Here is a 17,981-nt window from a genome sequence, read left to right on the forward strand (position 1 = left end):
CCCTATACCGTCTTGGCGCCGACTTTGTTCTCTGTCGATGCTTAACATTCGAAGAAGCTTAGCAAGTTTTAAATGACTGCCATTCTGGCGCCTGTGGTGGTCACATGTCCGGATATGCTACTGCTCAAAAGATCCTCCGTGCTGGGTACTTTTGGCCCTCCATCTTCAAGGATTGCATTCTTGCCATCCGCTCCTATCACGAGTGCCAAATCTACCAGCGGAAGATGCGTGCGCCTCCCACTCCATCGCACCCTGTTGTTACCATTGGCCCTTTTTGCCAAATGGGGCATTGATTATATGAACTGTAACCCTCGCTCGGCCGGGGGGCATGGGTATATCATCGTTGTCGTTGATTACTTCACAAAATGGGCCGAGGCGATGCCCACACTATCTGAAGACGTCCACACAGCGGCACAATTTTTGTTTAATCACATTATTTCATAGTTCGGAGTCCCTCAGGCTATCGTCACTGATCACGGTAAGCATTTCCATAATCATATGATGACTAAGCTAACAACCCAGCTAGGCTTGCGGCATGATAGCTCAAATCCATACTATCCTTAGGCCAATGTTGAAGTAGAAGCTGTCAACATGGTTCTAGTTACGATGCTTCAATGCACCATTGGCATGCACAAGTCTAACTGGTACTTGATGTTGTTCTCTGCCTTATGGGCCTACCGAACTTTTGTAAAGGATGCCACCAGTTTCACTCCATTCCAATTAGTTTACGAACTAGAGGCTACCCTTCCCATCGAGTGCGAGATCCCTTCTTTGAAATTAGCCGTCGAATTACTCCCCAACACTACTCCGGTAGAAGAACGCCTGCTTTACCTAGAACGACTGGACGAGACTCGTCAACTAGCCTCTCTAGTGATTGAAGTACAGAAGAAGAGAGTGAAAACTCACGTTGATCATACTATCCATCCTCATTCTTTTGTTGAAGGAGATTTAGTTCTGCTCTACGATCAAGTGAATGATAAGCTGGGGGCAGGAAAATTCGAGCCCATGTGGCACGGGCATTATATTGTAAAGTGAGTTTTGCATAAAGGGGCCTATGAGCTAATTGATTATGAAGGGCTTATCCAGAGGATTCCCTTCATAATCAATCAGCTCATAGGCCCCTTTTTGCAAAACTCGCTTTACAATATAAGGCCCGTGCCACATGGGCTCGAATTTGCCTGCCCCCAGCTTATCATTCGCTTGATCGTAGAGCAGGACTAAATCTCCTTCAACAAAAGAACGAGGATGGACAGTATGATCAAAGTGAGTTTTCACTCTCTTCTTCTGTGCTTCAATAGCTAGAGAGGCTAGTCGACGAGTCTCGTCCAGCCGTTCTAGGTAAAGAAGGCGTTCTTCTACCAGAGTAGTGTTGGGGAGTAATTCGACGGCTAATTTCAAAGAAGGGATCTCGCACTCGATGGGAAGGGTAGCCTCCAGTCTGTAAACTAATTGGAATGGAGTGAAACCAGTGGCATCCTTCACAGAAGTTCGGTAGGCCCATAAGGCAGAGAACAACATCAAGTGCCAGTTAGACTTGTGCATGCCAATGGTGCGTTGAAGCATCGTAACTAGAACCTTGTTGACGGCTTCTACTTGGCCATTGGCCTGAGGATAGTATGGAGTCGAGCTATCATGCCACAAGCCTAGCTAGGTTGTTAGCTCAGTCATCATATGATTACAGAAGTGCTTACCGTGATCAGTGACAATAGCCTGAGGGACTCCAAATTGTGAGATAACATGATTAAATAAAAATTGCACCGCTGTGTGACTTTCTTCAGATAGTGTGGGCATCACCTCAGCCCATTTTGTGAAGTAATCAATGACAACGATGATATACCCATGCCCCCCAGCCGAGCAAGGGTTACAGGTCATATAATCAATGCCCCATTTTGCAAAAGGGTCGACGGTAACAACAGGGTGCAATGGAGCGGGAGGCGCACGCATCTTCCGCTGGTAGATTTGGCACTCGTGACAGGAGCGGATGGCAAGAATGCAATCCTTGAAGATGGAGGGCCAAAAGTACCCAACACGGAGGATCTTTTGAGCAGTAGCATATCTGGACATGTGACCACCACAGGCGCCAGAATGGTAGTCATTTAAAAGTCGCTCAGCTTCTTCAAATGTTAAGCATCAGTGGAGAACAGAGTCAGCGCTGAGACGGTACAGGGTGTCCCCAATAATATGATAGGGCTGAGATTGATGACGAATCCGTTGCCGAGCATCCTTAGACACATCGGGATGAAAAGAGGACGTTTGTAGATAGACAATGATATCCCCGTACCAGGGATCGAGGGTGTTGATTAAGAACAGAGTTTCGTCAGGAATATGGTCCTCTAACCGAGAGGGCGCGGTAAGAGATTGCAAAGATCAAAGCAATTCAGCAAAGACAAGGGATTTCTTAGACTTGGTAGTAGAGAATTCCAAGTCGAACTCTTGGAGGATAACAATCCACTTCGAGTACTTTCTCCCGAGCAACTGACGTGACAGGATGTACGTAATTGGGTTGCAATCAGAAACCACTGTCGTAGTATGCAATAAGATATAATGGCGGAAACGTTGGATGGCACAAACGGCGGCTAGAGCCAACTTCTCGACGTAAGCATATCGAGTTTGCATATCTAGTAGATTGCGGCTGAGATAATAAATGACATGCTTAGTGTCATCGTCATCATCTTGAACAAGAACCATGCCAATAGTGGTATCTGCAGCGACCAAATACAGAGTGTAATGATAATTAGGAGGACGCAACAATGGAGCAGAAACAAGGAGAACCTTGAGGCGCTTGAAGGACTCTTGAGCAGCGGCATCCCAAAGAAAAGGGGTATCCTGCTTTAGTAACTGCATATAGCCTTTGGCCACTTCGACATAGTTTGGAATGAATCGTCATAAAAAATTCGCTTTGCCCTGCAGACTCTACAATTTCTACAAAGATGCAGGGGGAGGGAGATTCAAGATAGCCTCGACTTTAAGGGGATCCAAACGGATGCCCTCTCGGGAGATGATAAACCCGAGAAGTCTGCTTGACTCAACGCAAAAGACATACTTATGCGGATTAAGCCGAATGGTAGTGTCGACAGCGGAGAAAGATTTCACGAAGGTGAGCTGGATGGTTCTGGCATTTTGCTGAATGAGCAGGCAGATCATCCAGGTAAGGTTGAAAAATGTGTCAAATATCATGGAATGCGTAAGACATTGTTTATTGGAAGGTGGTGCCAATGTTTTTCAAACCGAAAGGGAGCTTTTGGTAGGCGAAAGTACCCCACGGACAGATAAAGGCGGTCTTGTGCTAATCGGCGGGCGCAATATTAATCTGGTTATAACCAAAAAAACCGTCCATGAACGAGTACATTTCACTCCCAGTACACTCATCATTGAGCTAGTCAATGAAGGGTGTGGGGTAGTTATCTTTGGGACAGGCCCGATTGATGTCACGGTAATAAACACAAACCCTGATAGTGCCCTGTTTTTTAGTCACAGGGACGATATTGGAGACCCAATCTATGAGTGGGATGGGGTAAATAAAACCAACCTTAAGAAGCTTTTCAACTTCCGCTTTAATAGCTGCAGCTTTTCGGGGATGCATGGGCTGTAGACGTTGCAGAACAGGCTTAGCACCCGGATACATAGGTATCTCATCCACCACGATACTAGGATCGATGCCGGTCATTTCTTCGTAAGACCAAGCAAAGACATCACAGAATTCGCGAAAAAGATTAGTATAAAGTTGAATCTCCTCTGGAGTACAAGTTACTCTAGCATGGATATGCTCGACAATCCCTGGTTTAACAGAGATGTTGATTAGCTGAGTTTGCGTGATGTTTCCCATGTTCCCTTCAAAAGACACTTGATAAACTTGAATGGGTGTCTGAAGGGTTTGGGATGGGAGACAAGGAGAAAACTGCTCGAGACAGGTAAGCATTTCCCGGTGGGTAGGGAGAAACTAGGAATGATGGTGATGATCAGACCAAGGGGGTTCCTCGAGAGACATGGTCTCGATAATGGCCTCATCAGAAGGAAATATTTCCTTTAGAGGGTCTAAAGAAGTGTTGCCTCCAAGCCAAGGGGAATGAGCATACAAGTCAAGAGCTCTGCTCGAAGGAGCAGATTTAGAGGATGGAGCCGATGCAGTAACAATTTCGACATAGTTGAGCTTGGTAGGACTCGACGGCATCTCATCGCCCCATGATTCTATCTGATCAGGAGGGGGAAGAACCCAAGAATCAGAACGAACAAAAATCATATTAATAGGAGCGACGTTGGGAGGTGGGAGTGAAAAAACACCCATCAGGGTAGGATATTTAAAAAGTCCAGCTCCCACACTCTCACCTAGAATGGAGGTATGCTCCACAAAGGGCACGTTGCCATCGGAGGAGGAGGCGAAGAAAGATAGCTGGTCTACTGTGATGATCTTCCCCTCATGAGGGAAACGAATGACACGAAATAGAGATGAAGCCACGGCTCGCATGGCATATGTCCAGCTTCATCCCAGAAGGAGGTTGTAAGTAAGATTGGCATCAAAGACTTCAACTTCCACTTCAACCATCTTTTCCAAAGTAATAGGCAAGCGTTGGAGTATACCATAAGGGTGAGACTCTCTCCCATCAACGGCTTCCAAGGTCGTAGGAGACTAGCTCAGAGTCGAAGAACCGATAGCCTTCCAACAAGCAACAAACCTTATGCAAGTTGAAACGCCTTCATCAATGACAGTACGATGAATGGTTTTAGAATTGATGATGACCTGGATAAGGAAGGCAATTTGGTGAGGCAATCTTGGTATATGGCTGTCTACGTCAAAAGTGATCAAATCTGAGTCGGCCAGGTCAATGCCACCAACGGCCGATAGCAAGGACTTCCTCTGAGAGGGGCAACTCTGGAGAACTTCTAAAGTAGACATAGCTGATGGGGCCTGGGCTAAGTCCTCAACGATGCTATAGTGCTGAGCAGCACGAGCATTAGGGTTTTAAAAAGATTTCCGGAGTACACCTTTAGGAGGAGGTTGGATGGACGTCCCAGTGCTAGGTCTCTCAATATGGAGCGGACCAGAACTAGATGGAGTGCTAGAGGGAACCTCAGGCTCTTTCCCGGCAGGCGACGTATACTCTTTTGCCCGAGTACTAATGTGGACAGGAATTGTCCCAACCATAAATACTTGAGAACCAAAGAGAGAAGAGGATTGGGATGGATCAGCCACCATTTGCGTTTGCTGGAGGGAAAAGGCTCTTTGAGCATGGCAGGAATCCCAGGAGCACCTTTCAACAAACAACTAACTTCAGACCACCTCGACAGTCTTTGGTATAATGATCCTTGTCACAGATAAGGCAGGGATACTTGGGCTTGCGTTTGGTACCTTCCTCGGGTGGAGGTTTAGGGGAATCCTGCTTGGATTGATCAGCTTTATTCTTTCCTTTTCCATTCTTCTTTCCTTTTGAGGCTTTGTCCGTCGTGGTGGACTGGATGGTGTTAACCTCGAAAGTATTACCAGAATTGGATATAGCCTGAGAAGTATTTTCATTCGGAGCATTCAACTTTTTCTTCCCAGGGTTCGCGGAAGATTTCTTAGAGGGCAGATTAACAGAACCAATGACGCCGTCAACAGATGGTGTTGGCGGGGCTTTGGAAGTTCCGAGCCTCGGGGCATCAGAAAATAATCATATAGCGTACCGAACTGGGAGTAAACAAAGTCAAGGTACTGAGCACGCGCAATAGCCTGCTCTTCAGTTACACATGCCCCCATAGTAATGTCCCGTGCTATCGAACCGACAAATGGGGTCGTGAACCAGTCGGTCATAAGCTGATCGGGAATCCAAAACTTAATCAAACGGAAATGTCGTCTCCATTCATGGATATGATCGGAGATATGTGTAGCCGTTGTTTGTTTCAAGGATGTCAGGAGGTGTGTATTCGTTTCATAGCGAATCAGCAACTGAAAATGAGTTAAAAATTCCATAGCCAATGAGTTAAAATCCTGCAAAGATCCGCGAGCTAACTCAATATACCATTTAGCAGCAGAGCTAGTGAGGGTCCTTTGAAAAAGGCGGAGCCGGATTGAATCATCAAGCCATGAATTTGACGAACACCATATATGATAAGTCATAACATGGGCTTGGGGATCTTCTCCAGCTTTACCATCAAATTTGGGAAAATCACCGGGAATCTTAGTTGGAACCGGTGGCCAATACGGATTATGAAGGATAGGATCATTTGTCAGTTTGGACACATCCAGTAACTCCAACGTTGCTAAAAAGGGTAATTGAGGGTTAAAGGACATTTGAGGCCGCGGGTAAGAGGTAGCACCAGAGTTCCAGCCAGCTGCTTGTTGCCCCCATTGATTCTGTCCGGACGGATTTGGCCCAAGAGGGTTCTGTCCGTAGGGATTTTGTCCATAGGGGTTATAGCTATAATTGGATGGCTGACCCTGGATTTGCCTCCCAACATTCCATTGATTACCAACTTGGCCTGCAAGAGCAACATACGGTTGTTGGTAATTCTGATAAGGACTCACATGTAGTTGTTGATAATTTTGGTACGGGGCAAATTGGGTATGCCCTTAGGATTTCTAGAAACCATAAGGCGGCTGGGCTCCAAACTAAGCCTGGGAGCTAGGCTACGTTTGATAAGCAGGTTGATATTGGGGTCCAACCTGCATTTGAAGAGCGGATTGGGTCTGGAGCCTAGACAGGGGCTGAAAACTAGGTGGAGCCTGAGAAGCAACAATCATTTGAGTTCCATGTTGAGCAGGCCCAGATGGATGTCCTTGAGAGTTCTGAGGCTGAGCCACCTGGCTAGCAGGTTGACCTTGTTGAGATTGAGATTGACCCATTTGCCCAGAAGGGTGAATTTGCTGGGTATTGGGTTTTCCTTGCACAACTAAGGGCTCTCCTGATGGACCGGATGGCTGAGCAGACTGGACAGTTGGTTGCCCTGATTGGATTTAAGGCTGACCAACTTGTCCAGATGTTTGACCATACTGGATAGTGGGTTGGACTTGCTAAATGTAAGGTTGACCAACTTGCCCAGAAGGGTAGCCTTGCTAGACACCAGGTTGGCCTTGTTGCATGTAAGGTTTTCCCGGATTACCAGAAGGTTGCCCAAAATAAGTAAAGGATGAACCACCAAAGGCCGAAGGTTATCCCTAGAAGGGTTGTCCTTGTGGGCCTCCAGGTTGCCCTGGATAAGGTTGTCCGTAATACTACTTCCCATAAGAGGGTTGCATGTAAGACGGTTGACCTTGATAAGGTGGTCCTTGAAAATTCGCAGGGGGTACTTGGCCACCATGGTAACCAGTGGTACCCCAAGCAACAGACAATGGGACTGAGACCTCAACCACAGGCTGAGATGGCAAAGGTTCGGAGTAATAAATATGAGCTCCTCAAGAATCGTAATAATGAAACGGATCTTGGGGGTCCGGATTCTGAAGAGCATGCAGATATTGATCGTATGCCCCCCCTGCTAGAATGGAACTAGAAGAAGGTGGGGCATTTAGTGTAGGATCAACAACTCTGGGTGTAGATGCCAATGGGCCACTATTCACCGATCCAGACGAAGGTCCAGCAATAGTGGTCACAACTGAGGATGCAGTGACGACACCAACAATAGGGGTCGAAGAGGCCACACAAACAGTTGGAATAGTCGGGACTAAGGTGACAGACACTGTTGAGCTAATTTGTGTACCTAAATTAACACAATTATTTCTTATCAATACGGGTTGTTTATGCTTTGAGGCAAGTTCACTATATGTGAAGATCAGATGTAATCAAACCTTGAAAGATAAGTTATTCAAAAGCTGAAAGTAATACATCCTATAACTCTAATTCAATTAGTTTAAAAAGAGGAAAAACATCGAAATGGTTCTTGACTCAAGAAGTCCACTTTTGCCTCAATTACCACTTAATGAATCAGAGATTAAAACCAAGAACTTAAGATGGATAAATTATTAATGAAAGAAGCTCTTAACTTAAGAGACACATAAGGTATTCCATCATAATTCATTCATCTCAATATCAAAATCTCAATAAGAAACTACTTGCATGCAAACAAAGGAAACTAGTTTTAATTCATCATTTTAGTAGAAGGGATGTTCAACTTGAACACTTGTTTTTCCAACTTGATAAAGTGATGAATAAGATATGAAATAATGAAATAAATCACTATGCATGAACCATAAAGCAATCTGAAATAAAGCTTTGAAAAACCAGTTCTACAATAACCAGATTACAAGGAAATAAAACTAGTTAACAAGGAAGTGTACTTAGCTTGGAATGGGGGCCCCCATCCTTGCCTTGCACACTTGAGAGGTGATATCAGAAGTTTAAATTCAGTCACACATCCATATCATTGAACAGCAAAATAATAATAACACAAGTCTTCAAATTAACTCCTCAATCCAAAGGTGTCACAGCATAAAAGTATACAATAAGTCAATACATAAGCCATTAAAGTTTTGGCTTTAAATAAGAAGTCTCATGAAACAAACTGATCTATATTCACTCAAACAAACCCATCTACTCTCATCCACCTATCTAAGTCGAATTCATTACTCCCATCCCAAGAAAGATGATCAATCTTATAGAATCTCAAAACTGCCCTATTTCTATGGGATTTCTGAATGACTAGTCATGATTGACTAGCATCAAATGGGCCTAATAAAGCTTGTTCTGTTCAAACTAAGCATAGCTGGCTTAGTCCTAGTTCCCAAGTTGTCCATCCATGCATTCAATTCATGCCCAAGTGTCCTGCAACCATATCAACCATAGAGCTATTATGGGAATTTCTGAATCTGCCAAGTTTGCACTAAAAACCAAACTTTCATAAAAACTTTAGAAATTGAGAAATTAAAATTAAATACCTGAATGAATATCAAATATACATCAAAATGGGATAAATGAAGGGAAAATGGATGGGAAATAGATGGATTAGTAAGTTTCTTAGAGCAAAAATAAGACCAAAACGAAGGCCCAACATCTCTCCCTTGCTTATCATCAAGCATGTCCCCATGCTTGCTTACTCCTCTTTGACCTTCTTCTCTCTGTAGTAGATGTTGTACCTGTAGATGCTTCCTGTTGTGCTACCCTGACCAAACAATCCAAACCTGTGTCATGTCTTTCCCTGAACAAAGCTACTTCGACCTTCTGTTTTTCATACTTTGCCTGCCACATATTCTTTTCCTTTAGCCATTTAAATGCTTGCTTAGAAAGTAGATCATTTTTCCGTTTCAGTCTCCCCAATTCTTCATTTAATTTTTCATTTGCCTTAACCAATTTAGCATTATCTTTCTTATTCGCCTTGTTTTCCTCTTTTAATTGTTTCTCCAAGATTTTGCTAATTTCCAATTGGTCAGTTAAGTCCCTGATTCTTCCCAAATTGATTTCTTTTTCAAAATCTTGTGTTGTTTTCATTAGTGATGCTACTGCTCCATCATCATATGAAGAATCCCTCTCAAATACTTCTTGTACAATGTCATTTTCTTCTTGTTGTCTTGGGGAATATGTTTCTACTTCCTTGTCTAAGTCAATGGGACTTTTAATCCTAAATCTTCTAGGAATAGACATAACAGATGTTTCATTTTCCTGCATGGCCATGTTATTCTGCTGTTTAGCTCTTGTTCTGGGATACAAGGGTGAATTCATCAATCCTCTGTTTTCCTGCTCTATTTTATCCTATACTTCATTAACCTATTCAATGAACTGATTTTTAGACATGAACTCTCTCCATACTATGCCCTGTGACCTCTCCTGATACTCAACTAGGATTTTGATCAATCCTTGGTGGTAAATCTGTCCTGCTTTAGGCTTGTGTTCATGTTTTACTGTTTCAATCATTCTCAAGAGACTCCTATATAGGAAATAAGGCAAGTTAATCCTATCCTCTCCCTTAATATGTTGTAGAAGCCTGACATGATACAAGTGGGCAACGCTATATCCTCTATCACAAGTCAAAAACTTCTGGATGACCAAAACAACCTCACCCCATGGTTCATTGAACCATTCCCTGGGTATCCCTTTTGTTCTATCAAAAGTCCCTTTTCGGTTCTTCTCAAGAAAGAAAGTCCAAGCTTTCTCCTTGAAGTGCAGGCCTTTGTAATACTTCTCACCTATCATGGGTAGATCTAAAGCTTGGGAAAGATATTCCTGGATTACAGGAATAATGACATCTCCTACCCGTGTCTCGTCCTGACTGAAGTTATTTATAAAGTCCCTGGTTATCTGTTCAGAGTGGCCATCAAATTTTTGTAAAAAGCTTATCATCCTGTTGTGGTCACCAACAACCCCCCTTCTTCACTTAACATTAGCAATAACGTCAAGCAAAGAGGGGACCCTGAACAAAAAATCCCAAAAAAATATTTTTTCTAAAGTTTTTATATTTCTCTCCCCAAGGCCTAAATCGCATCGCAAAGAAAGGCCGAAGCATTACTCGAGCGCGAAAAGCAAGACCGCGAATGAGCGATGCGAAGTTCATCGCGTCGCATACATCACACGCGCCCCTTTAAAAGAAGACCTTCGAAAATCGCCGACCGCCGATATGCGAAATCGCCAATCGCAAGCATCACGCTATACGGCATAACCATTAAACAAAATTTGCGATCTGCGATGGAAGCGATTTGCGATCTGCGATGGAAGCGATTTGCGATCTGCGATGGCAGCGATTTGCGATCTGCGATGGCAGCGATTTGCGATCTGCGATCTGAAAAGACTTATCACACGACAAAGCCCAGGATTAAGTGCGCGCCTTGAAGGAATTTAATGACCTCATGCTTGAGTATCAAGGAATGATTGCATCACATTTATCGAAGAGTCAAGTCATGATGCATGTTAGGATTACGCATTCATTAGAGTTTAATGCTTTCATGTCAATCTTTTCATTTCCCTGCTTCTTTGCGTAGACTGCAAGACACGCAACTGATATAAATCTATATGCAGGAAACATCTGAGAGAAAGGGGAAAGCGCCAATCAAACAGCAGAGAGAAGATGCCTCCGCAAACGGATGCCGCATGCAGCAGGACCGCGGATTCCAGACTATCAGACAACCGGCACTGATGAAATTAGACTATCCAGGACTCAGAGTCAAAGGCGCACAAAAGCAGCGTGTTCAGAAAAGATCCTGAAGCTCAGACTTGGTAAAGCAGAGAAAGAAGCGCCTGAGAAGGAAGACGCTTCAGGAAAACCTGGAACAAAGAACGGAAACAATTCTTAAAACAGGGGGATGTCCATACAGCACGGCTCCTAACCCACTCAGTCATTCGCACAACCGGAAACCAAAACAGCAACAGCAAAATCAGTTCGAGAAGAACCTGGGTTGTGCTAAGTATACACGCAGCGAATACACCCAGCTAGAGAAAGGTTTTCGAAAATATCTTCCGGTCTGTCAGAAGCAAGTGCCAGCTCCTGTTATTTCCACTTTTATCTCCCGAGCAAAAGAAGAAGGCAGTCAGCCAACTCTTCCCAAGAAAACGTTGCGCTGTTGACAGCACTAAAGAGAATATATAGAAACGGTCAGAAATTAGATTTAAAGTTTTAGAAATAAATTTGCTTTTAGTAAAGGGCGGTCATTTGAAGCCGATTCCCTAGATTCGTGTAATTAATATCAATTAGCTAGTAGTATTTAACCCTTCTCATGGTTTTTGGATAAGGGTCCGGAAATCTGTCAAAAAACTTATCCTCAGAACATGCACTTCTGCACCCTTAGAGGAGGTTTTTGATGAATAGATGGATCAAGATTTATTTATGTTTGCATTTTAATATCTGTTACTGATGTTGCACTTCTGTACTCTTAGCAGATGTTAGAACAAGTAGAAATAAATCATTATTACTTGAAGTTTATTGGTGAAATTAGTCATAAATGGTACTTTTATCTCTTGACTAGATTCTGCTAGTATCCCTAAAGTGATATGTAGCTGAGTTCTTTATATGTTATTGTATGAATGTCTGCATTACCATTTGGCACTTCTGTACGGTGGGATCATTTAATCATGCTTAACATATAGAAAACTGATTATGCGATATGTTTTTCACAACTACTCTGCCTAACTTCTTATGCAGAACGGTTTATCTTTATTGGTTTATATTCTGATATCAGTTGAATGATCTTTATTACCAGCTGTCGTTAGAAATCTTTCTAGATCGCATAAACAAAAGAAAAACACCCCGGGTTAGCATAGATCAGATGTATTTCTCTTCATTAGATCACATTAGCATAGAATTAGTTTAGCAGTTAAAATCAAGACTAGTTTAGAAAAACCTCTAGATTAATATCATCAGACTCTACGCACACACACACACCCATCACATTGGGAAACTGGTCCCATTACCCCCAGTCGGACCCGCTACTCCAAACGGGCAAGGAGCCGCCAACCAGGTTCCGGACCGGGTGGGTATCCCCCTTGTTGTTGACCCGACTTCGGGGCCCTCAACACATCCCTGCTTGGTAAAGTTTTTCTATAGTTTCCTTCCCCCAGCTCTCTATCTGAAATTTTGGCTCTACTCTGACTGACATTGTTTTTGAAAACCAGTGAATGAATGCCTCTGCTGTTACTAATTTCATCTTGACAATAAAAATATAACTATTGTTCGTTTTCAAAATGAAATTTTGAAAGCAAATAAGCTTACCTTCCTCCTCTCAACAATTTAACTCTGATTCCCTTAACCTCTGTTTACTCTTTCTCTGCAGCAGCACTATTTTAGTTCCCTATTCAAGCAAGCAAACACCTGTATACCCCTGTCAATATGCTAATCTCTGTTCTTGAAAACAAAATACATATGCAAACAATGTTCCATGTATGCTCATCGCCTTATACTGTTGCTAAAATCAAACCATAGGTTCACGGTGTATGTACAATCAAGAAAAATAAGGAGTGTTTTGACTACAGCGCATGCATATGGCTCTCGGCCTCATCATAAAAGTTTTGTTAAATTTCCAAAATGCTCTCGGCCTCATCATAAAAAATTTCAAAAATGCTCTCGGCTGTATCATAAAAAATTTGCAAAAAGGCTCTCGGCCTCAGCATAAAAGTTTTGGAGATTGCAAACATGCTCTCGGCCTCATCATGAAAGTTTGAAGATTGTAAACATACTCTCGGCCTCAAAACAAAAATGATAAAAAAAACACAGCGCATTTAAATTGAGTTTTAAATGGCTCGGCAATCGAACTCCCTTTTGCAACCAAAAATCGCACATGGCATGGCTCGTTCGGCCCTTAGAAACTTCAATCCCCTGTTTCGGTTAAAACAAAAACAAAAACGCGCAGGCAGCAAGGGTTCATAACAGAGACATATGGCGTTTTCATGCATATGATATGTTAGGGATTGACTGTTGTTGAAGTGTTAATGGAACAGCGTGCAATAAAACAAAGTGTATAATCAAAACAAAGCGCAGTGCGCATTTCAACCAACAACGCGCACAATTCAATCAACAAATACCGCCATGCAACACAAACACGCCATAACAATCATATTTCGGTGCCTCCTCTGTTCATAGACTTCGTTGTGAACACGGCATGCCGTTAAAACTCCACATATAATGCCAGACCCTAACGTGTTATCCATGCAATGAATTCACATTTAAATGCTGCGCGATTCACTAGTAGTTTATGCCATGATTTACGCAGTGAATCAACTGATTTAGTGCTGTGGTTTCGACGTTACCTGTTGTCAACGAGCGCTTGAGGAATATCCGGCACTCCAAATCCCTGTTCAACCGTTCAATTGACTGGTGGCAAGGGCAGAGTAACATAACCATTAATAACAGATAGTTCACAACTTATACTCCACTGTTTGCCGAGCTTAAACAATTATCCCATTACCTGATTGAATCCCAAAAATCGGTGATCACTAGTCGTTAGAACCGGGATGATTTCCTTCTTAAATCCGCCCAAACTCGCTTCACCCTCCCTTTCACTAGTTTGCAGCTCCAAACACCATCTTTCTGAGCTATTTGGCAATGAGGAATGAGGTTTAAACAGTGCAAGAACTCGGTTAGTTCATGACCGTTTCATGGGTGTACTGTGCGCTTCTCGTTCATTGGCCTTACAGTGCGTGGTTGGTATGGCCGTCCTGTTTGACCAATCGCCCGACTGTGTCATGAGGATGGCCGAATCATCGTTTTATTTTGAATGGCATGCGCATAACCCTTGTACAATGCACTGCCCAATGACAACCAGTTGCGATGCCACGGTGTTGACCCTGTACCTGTGTGCTGGCCGTTTGTCGTTTTGGTTATGTTGTTTTATTCATTGCTTAACCTTTGGCTGCGTTTAACATTATTGCCACCGTCGTGTGCTCCTTATGCGTGCAATGATATTCAGGAATTGTTTGTATTGCAATGATGTGTATGCAATTACCATTTGACAATACCCTGCCGCAATACTTATATGCACAGTCGTGCCATATGGTTTGCGCGCGGCCGTCCACCATTCCTTATATCATATGCGCCCTTTCCTAAGTTTATACCATATGCTTTTAACCTATATCATATACCATATGTTTTATACCATTATATCATATACCATATGCGTTAACTTTATATCATATGCGCTTTGGGTTATGATATATATATATATATATGACTATAGCGCATGCACACCATTTGGACTATGGTATATAGTTTGATATGGTATATATTTGCTTTGATTTCCATATAGCGCATGAGTTTTGTTTGGATTATATATCATATCGTTATAATTTTAAAATGACCATCTTGGGTCATATTTAAAATTATCACCATCACTAATGCTTCAGTTGTATGTGCAGGTTGAAAAGTTGTCCCAGTTTGGTCTTTTCAAGCTCTTAAAGAAAAATACTTAGGGGTTAATGGGGTTAATTATCATGAAATAAATAGGGAATATGTATGGAAATGAAATGGAATATGATGTATAAGGGTTATAGAGTATGTATAGGGTATGAAATGATAATGAATATCCTCAGGTACTAATTTCAACTTAACAGAAACTAAAAATTTCTAAGAAAAATTTGAATTTTTAAGCACAAAATGACTATACATATACTCCCCTGGATGATGTCTGTACAAGTGGGATGAAATCAAGATGTTGTAGATGGATCAAAAAGTAAACTTTATTGCTGCTCCTTGTTCTTCATGCTCTGGTTCTTGAATTGTTGGTCAGGTCCCTCTGTAATGATTCTTTGTTTCAGGTCCCTCTGCACTGCTTACAGAATATGTACATGTTGTTATGACATTGGCAGGTCTTTCAGGTCCCTCGGCAATGATTTCTTATTTCAGGTCCCTCTGTTGACAATACAAGTTCCTTCTATACTTCAGCTTTCCAGCTAAAGATCTAATGCAAGTCTCCCCCTTGTTTAAGATGTGACTTGTCCTCAAGTCAATTGTTGGTGGAGAGTGCCTGCATTGAAATTATGTGAGAACAATAGAACAAGAATAAGGAATTCATAGAGTCCAAGTTGCCCTGGTTTTCCCCTATGAATTCGTGTTTGCGAAGTGCCAGTTGCCTGGTTTTCACTAGCAAACAAATTATTTATTTTTTATATGTTTTTTTATATATTATTTATATATATATATATATATATATATATATATATATATATATATATATATATACAAGACTAGAAGATGGCTGAGCCTGGTGTGCCATGATTTCCAATTCTGTATCTTCTATCAGTTGTTTCATAAATGCTTCTTTACTGATAGGCCTATTATAAACTTTGAGCCTATGTCCATTCACTATAAATGAGGTGGAGAACTGGTCGATTGTCCTGATCTTGACTGCTCCATTGTCAAAGATTTCGTCAATTTCATATGGGCCTAGCCAGTGTGTTGTGAACTTTGCTTTGAAGTCTTTGAATTTGGAGTCAAAAAGTAATGCCCAGTCTCCCTTGTGAAATGTCTTTGTTTTGATATATCTGTTGTGCCACTTCATTCTTTGTTGTTGCACCAATGTAATATGTTCTATGGCTTGCTGACGATGCTCATCCAATTGATTCAATTACATGATCCGCTGCTGTTGTGCTTCTGTCAGGTCTAGTCCTAGTTCAGCTGCTAGTCTGTATGTTTGTATCTGAAACTCTATTGGTAATAAGGCCTCTTTTCCATATACTAACTGGTATGGACTAAAACCAGTTGTATTCTTCCATGTGATTCTGTAGGCCCATAGTGCATCTTTTAATTTTTCAGACCAATCTTTCCTGTTCAGCTGTACTGTTTTTGTCATAATATTTTCTTGGACTTTATTTGTTGATTCAACCTGCCCATTTGCTTGAGGATGATATGATGTAGATTTCCTGTGTTTGATCTTGTATTTCTCTGTTAGATCTCGTACCAGCTTTGATGTGAATTGTGTTCCTTGATCTGTTACAATTTGTCTAGGTACTCCGTATCTGACAAAGATTTCTTCAAAAAGAAAGGTGACCACTGTATCTTCTGTTGCTCTGTTCACTGCTTTAGCCTCTGCCCATTTGGTTACATAATCTGTACATACTAGGATGTACCTCTTTCCATTTGATGGTGGATTGATAGGTCCAACAAAGTCAAGTGCCCATTGCTCAAATGGTTCTATGAGGACCTGTGGCTTCAGCGGCATCTCATCTGTTGTGATTGGTCTCCCTGTTCTCTGGCAACTGTCACATTGCTTGACATATGCCTTAGAGTCTCTGAAGATGGATGGCCAGTAATAGCCCAGTTGCAGCACCTTATATGCTGTTCGTTTATCTGCAAAATGGCCACCACATGGTTCATCGTGACATGCTCTTAGAATGTCTAATATTTCATCTTCTCGCACACATTTTCTAATTATCAGATCTGAACCAGTATAAAATAAATCACCATTTACCCAACTATACCTAGAGCTTTCTCTAACAATTTTTCGTTTTTGCTTTTTAGAGAATTGAGTTGGAAACTTTCCAGAAGATAAATAGTTTGCAATGTCTGCAAACCATGGTGTTTTTACTGTGATGGCAAGCAGGTGTTCATCTGGAAAGTTATCTGCAACCGGATTTGGATCGTTGGGTGAATGTATGCGGGACAGAAAGTCAGCCACTTGATTTTCCTTGCCTGGGTGATCTTGTATTGTGATATTGAATTCTTGCAATAACAGTAACCATATTGTTATTCTTCCATTAGTGATGGGTTTATTCATCAAGTATTTGATTGCTTGATGATATGTATGAATGAAAACTTGATATCCTGTTATATAGTGTCTGAATTGGTTTACTGCATGTATAACGGCTAACATTTCTTTCTCTGTGACTGTGTAGTTCAATTCTGCAGGTGTTAGATTCTTGCTTATAAAGTATATTGCATAATTGAACAAGTTCTCTTTCTGCCCAAGAGAGGCACCTATTGCGGTATCAGATGCATCAATTGATATATGAAATGGCAAAGACCAGTTTGGCCCGCGGAGAATGGGTGCAACTGATAATTTCTCTTTCAGAATTTGAAATGCATTTTGACAGTCATTTGTCCAGTGAAATTCAATATCTTTTGCTAATAGTTTGAACAGAGGTTGGGCTATTTTACTGAAGTTTTCAATGAATCGTCTATAATAGCCTGCATAGCCTAAGAAACTTCTTACCTCTTTTTGTGTTGTAGGAGGCATTAAGTTCACTAGGACTTGGATTTTTGCTGGATCCACCTTAATTCCTGAAGCAGAAATATGGTGTCCCAGAACTATTCCTTCTATCAACATCATATAGCATTTCTCATTGCTTAATGACAAATTTGTTTCAATGCATCGTTTCAGAACTTTCTCAAGGTTATTTAGGCAATCATTATATGTGTTTCCATAAACTGTGAAGTCATCCATATAAACCTCTACACATTCATGAATTAGATCAGCAAATATTGCAAGCACTGCTCGTTGAAAAGTTGCAGGTGCATTGCATAAACCAAATGGCAAAACATTATATGCATAGGTTCCCCATGGGCAAGTGAATGTTGTCTTGTCTTGGTCTTCTGTTGCTATTCTTATCTGGTTGTATCCGCTAAACCCATCCAAGAAGGAGAAAAATTTCTTTCCAGCT

Source organism: Pinus tabuliformis, chromosome 4_1, assembly GCF_031772625.1.
Source record: "Pinus tabuliformis cultivar Carrire ecotype Pingquan chromosome 4_1, CPIR1, whole genome shotgun sequence".
NCBI classification, from domain to species: Eukaryota; Viridiplantae; Streptophyta; class Pinopsida; order Pinales; family Pinaceae; genus Pinus; species Pinus tabuliformis.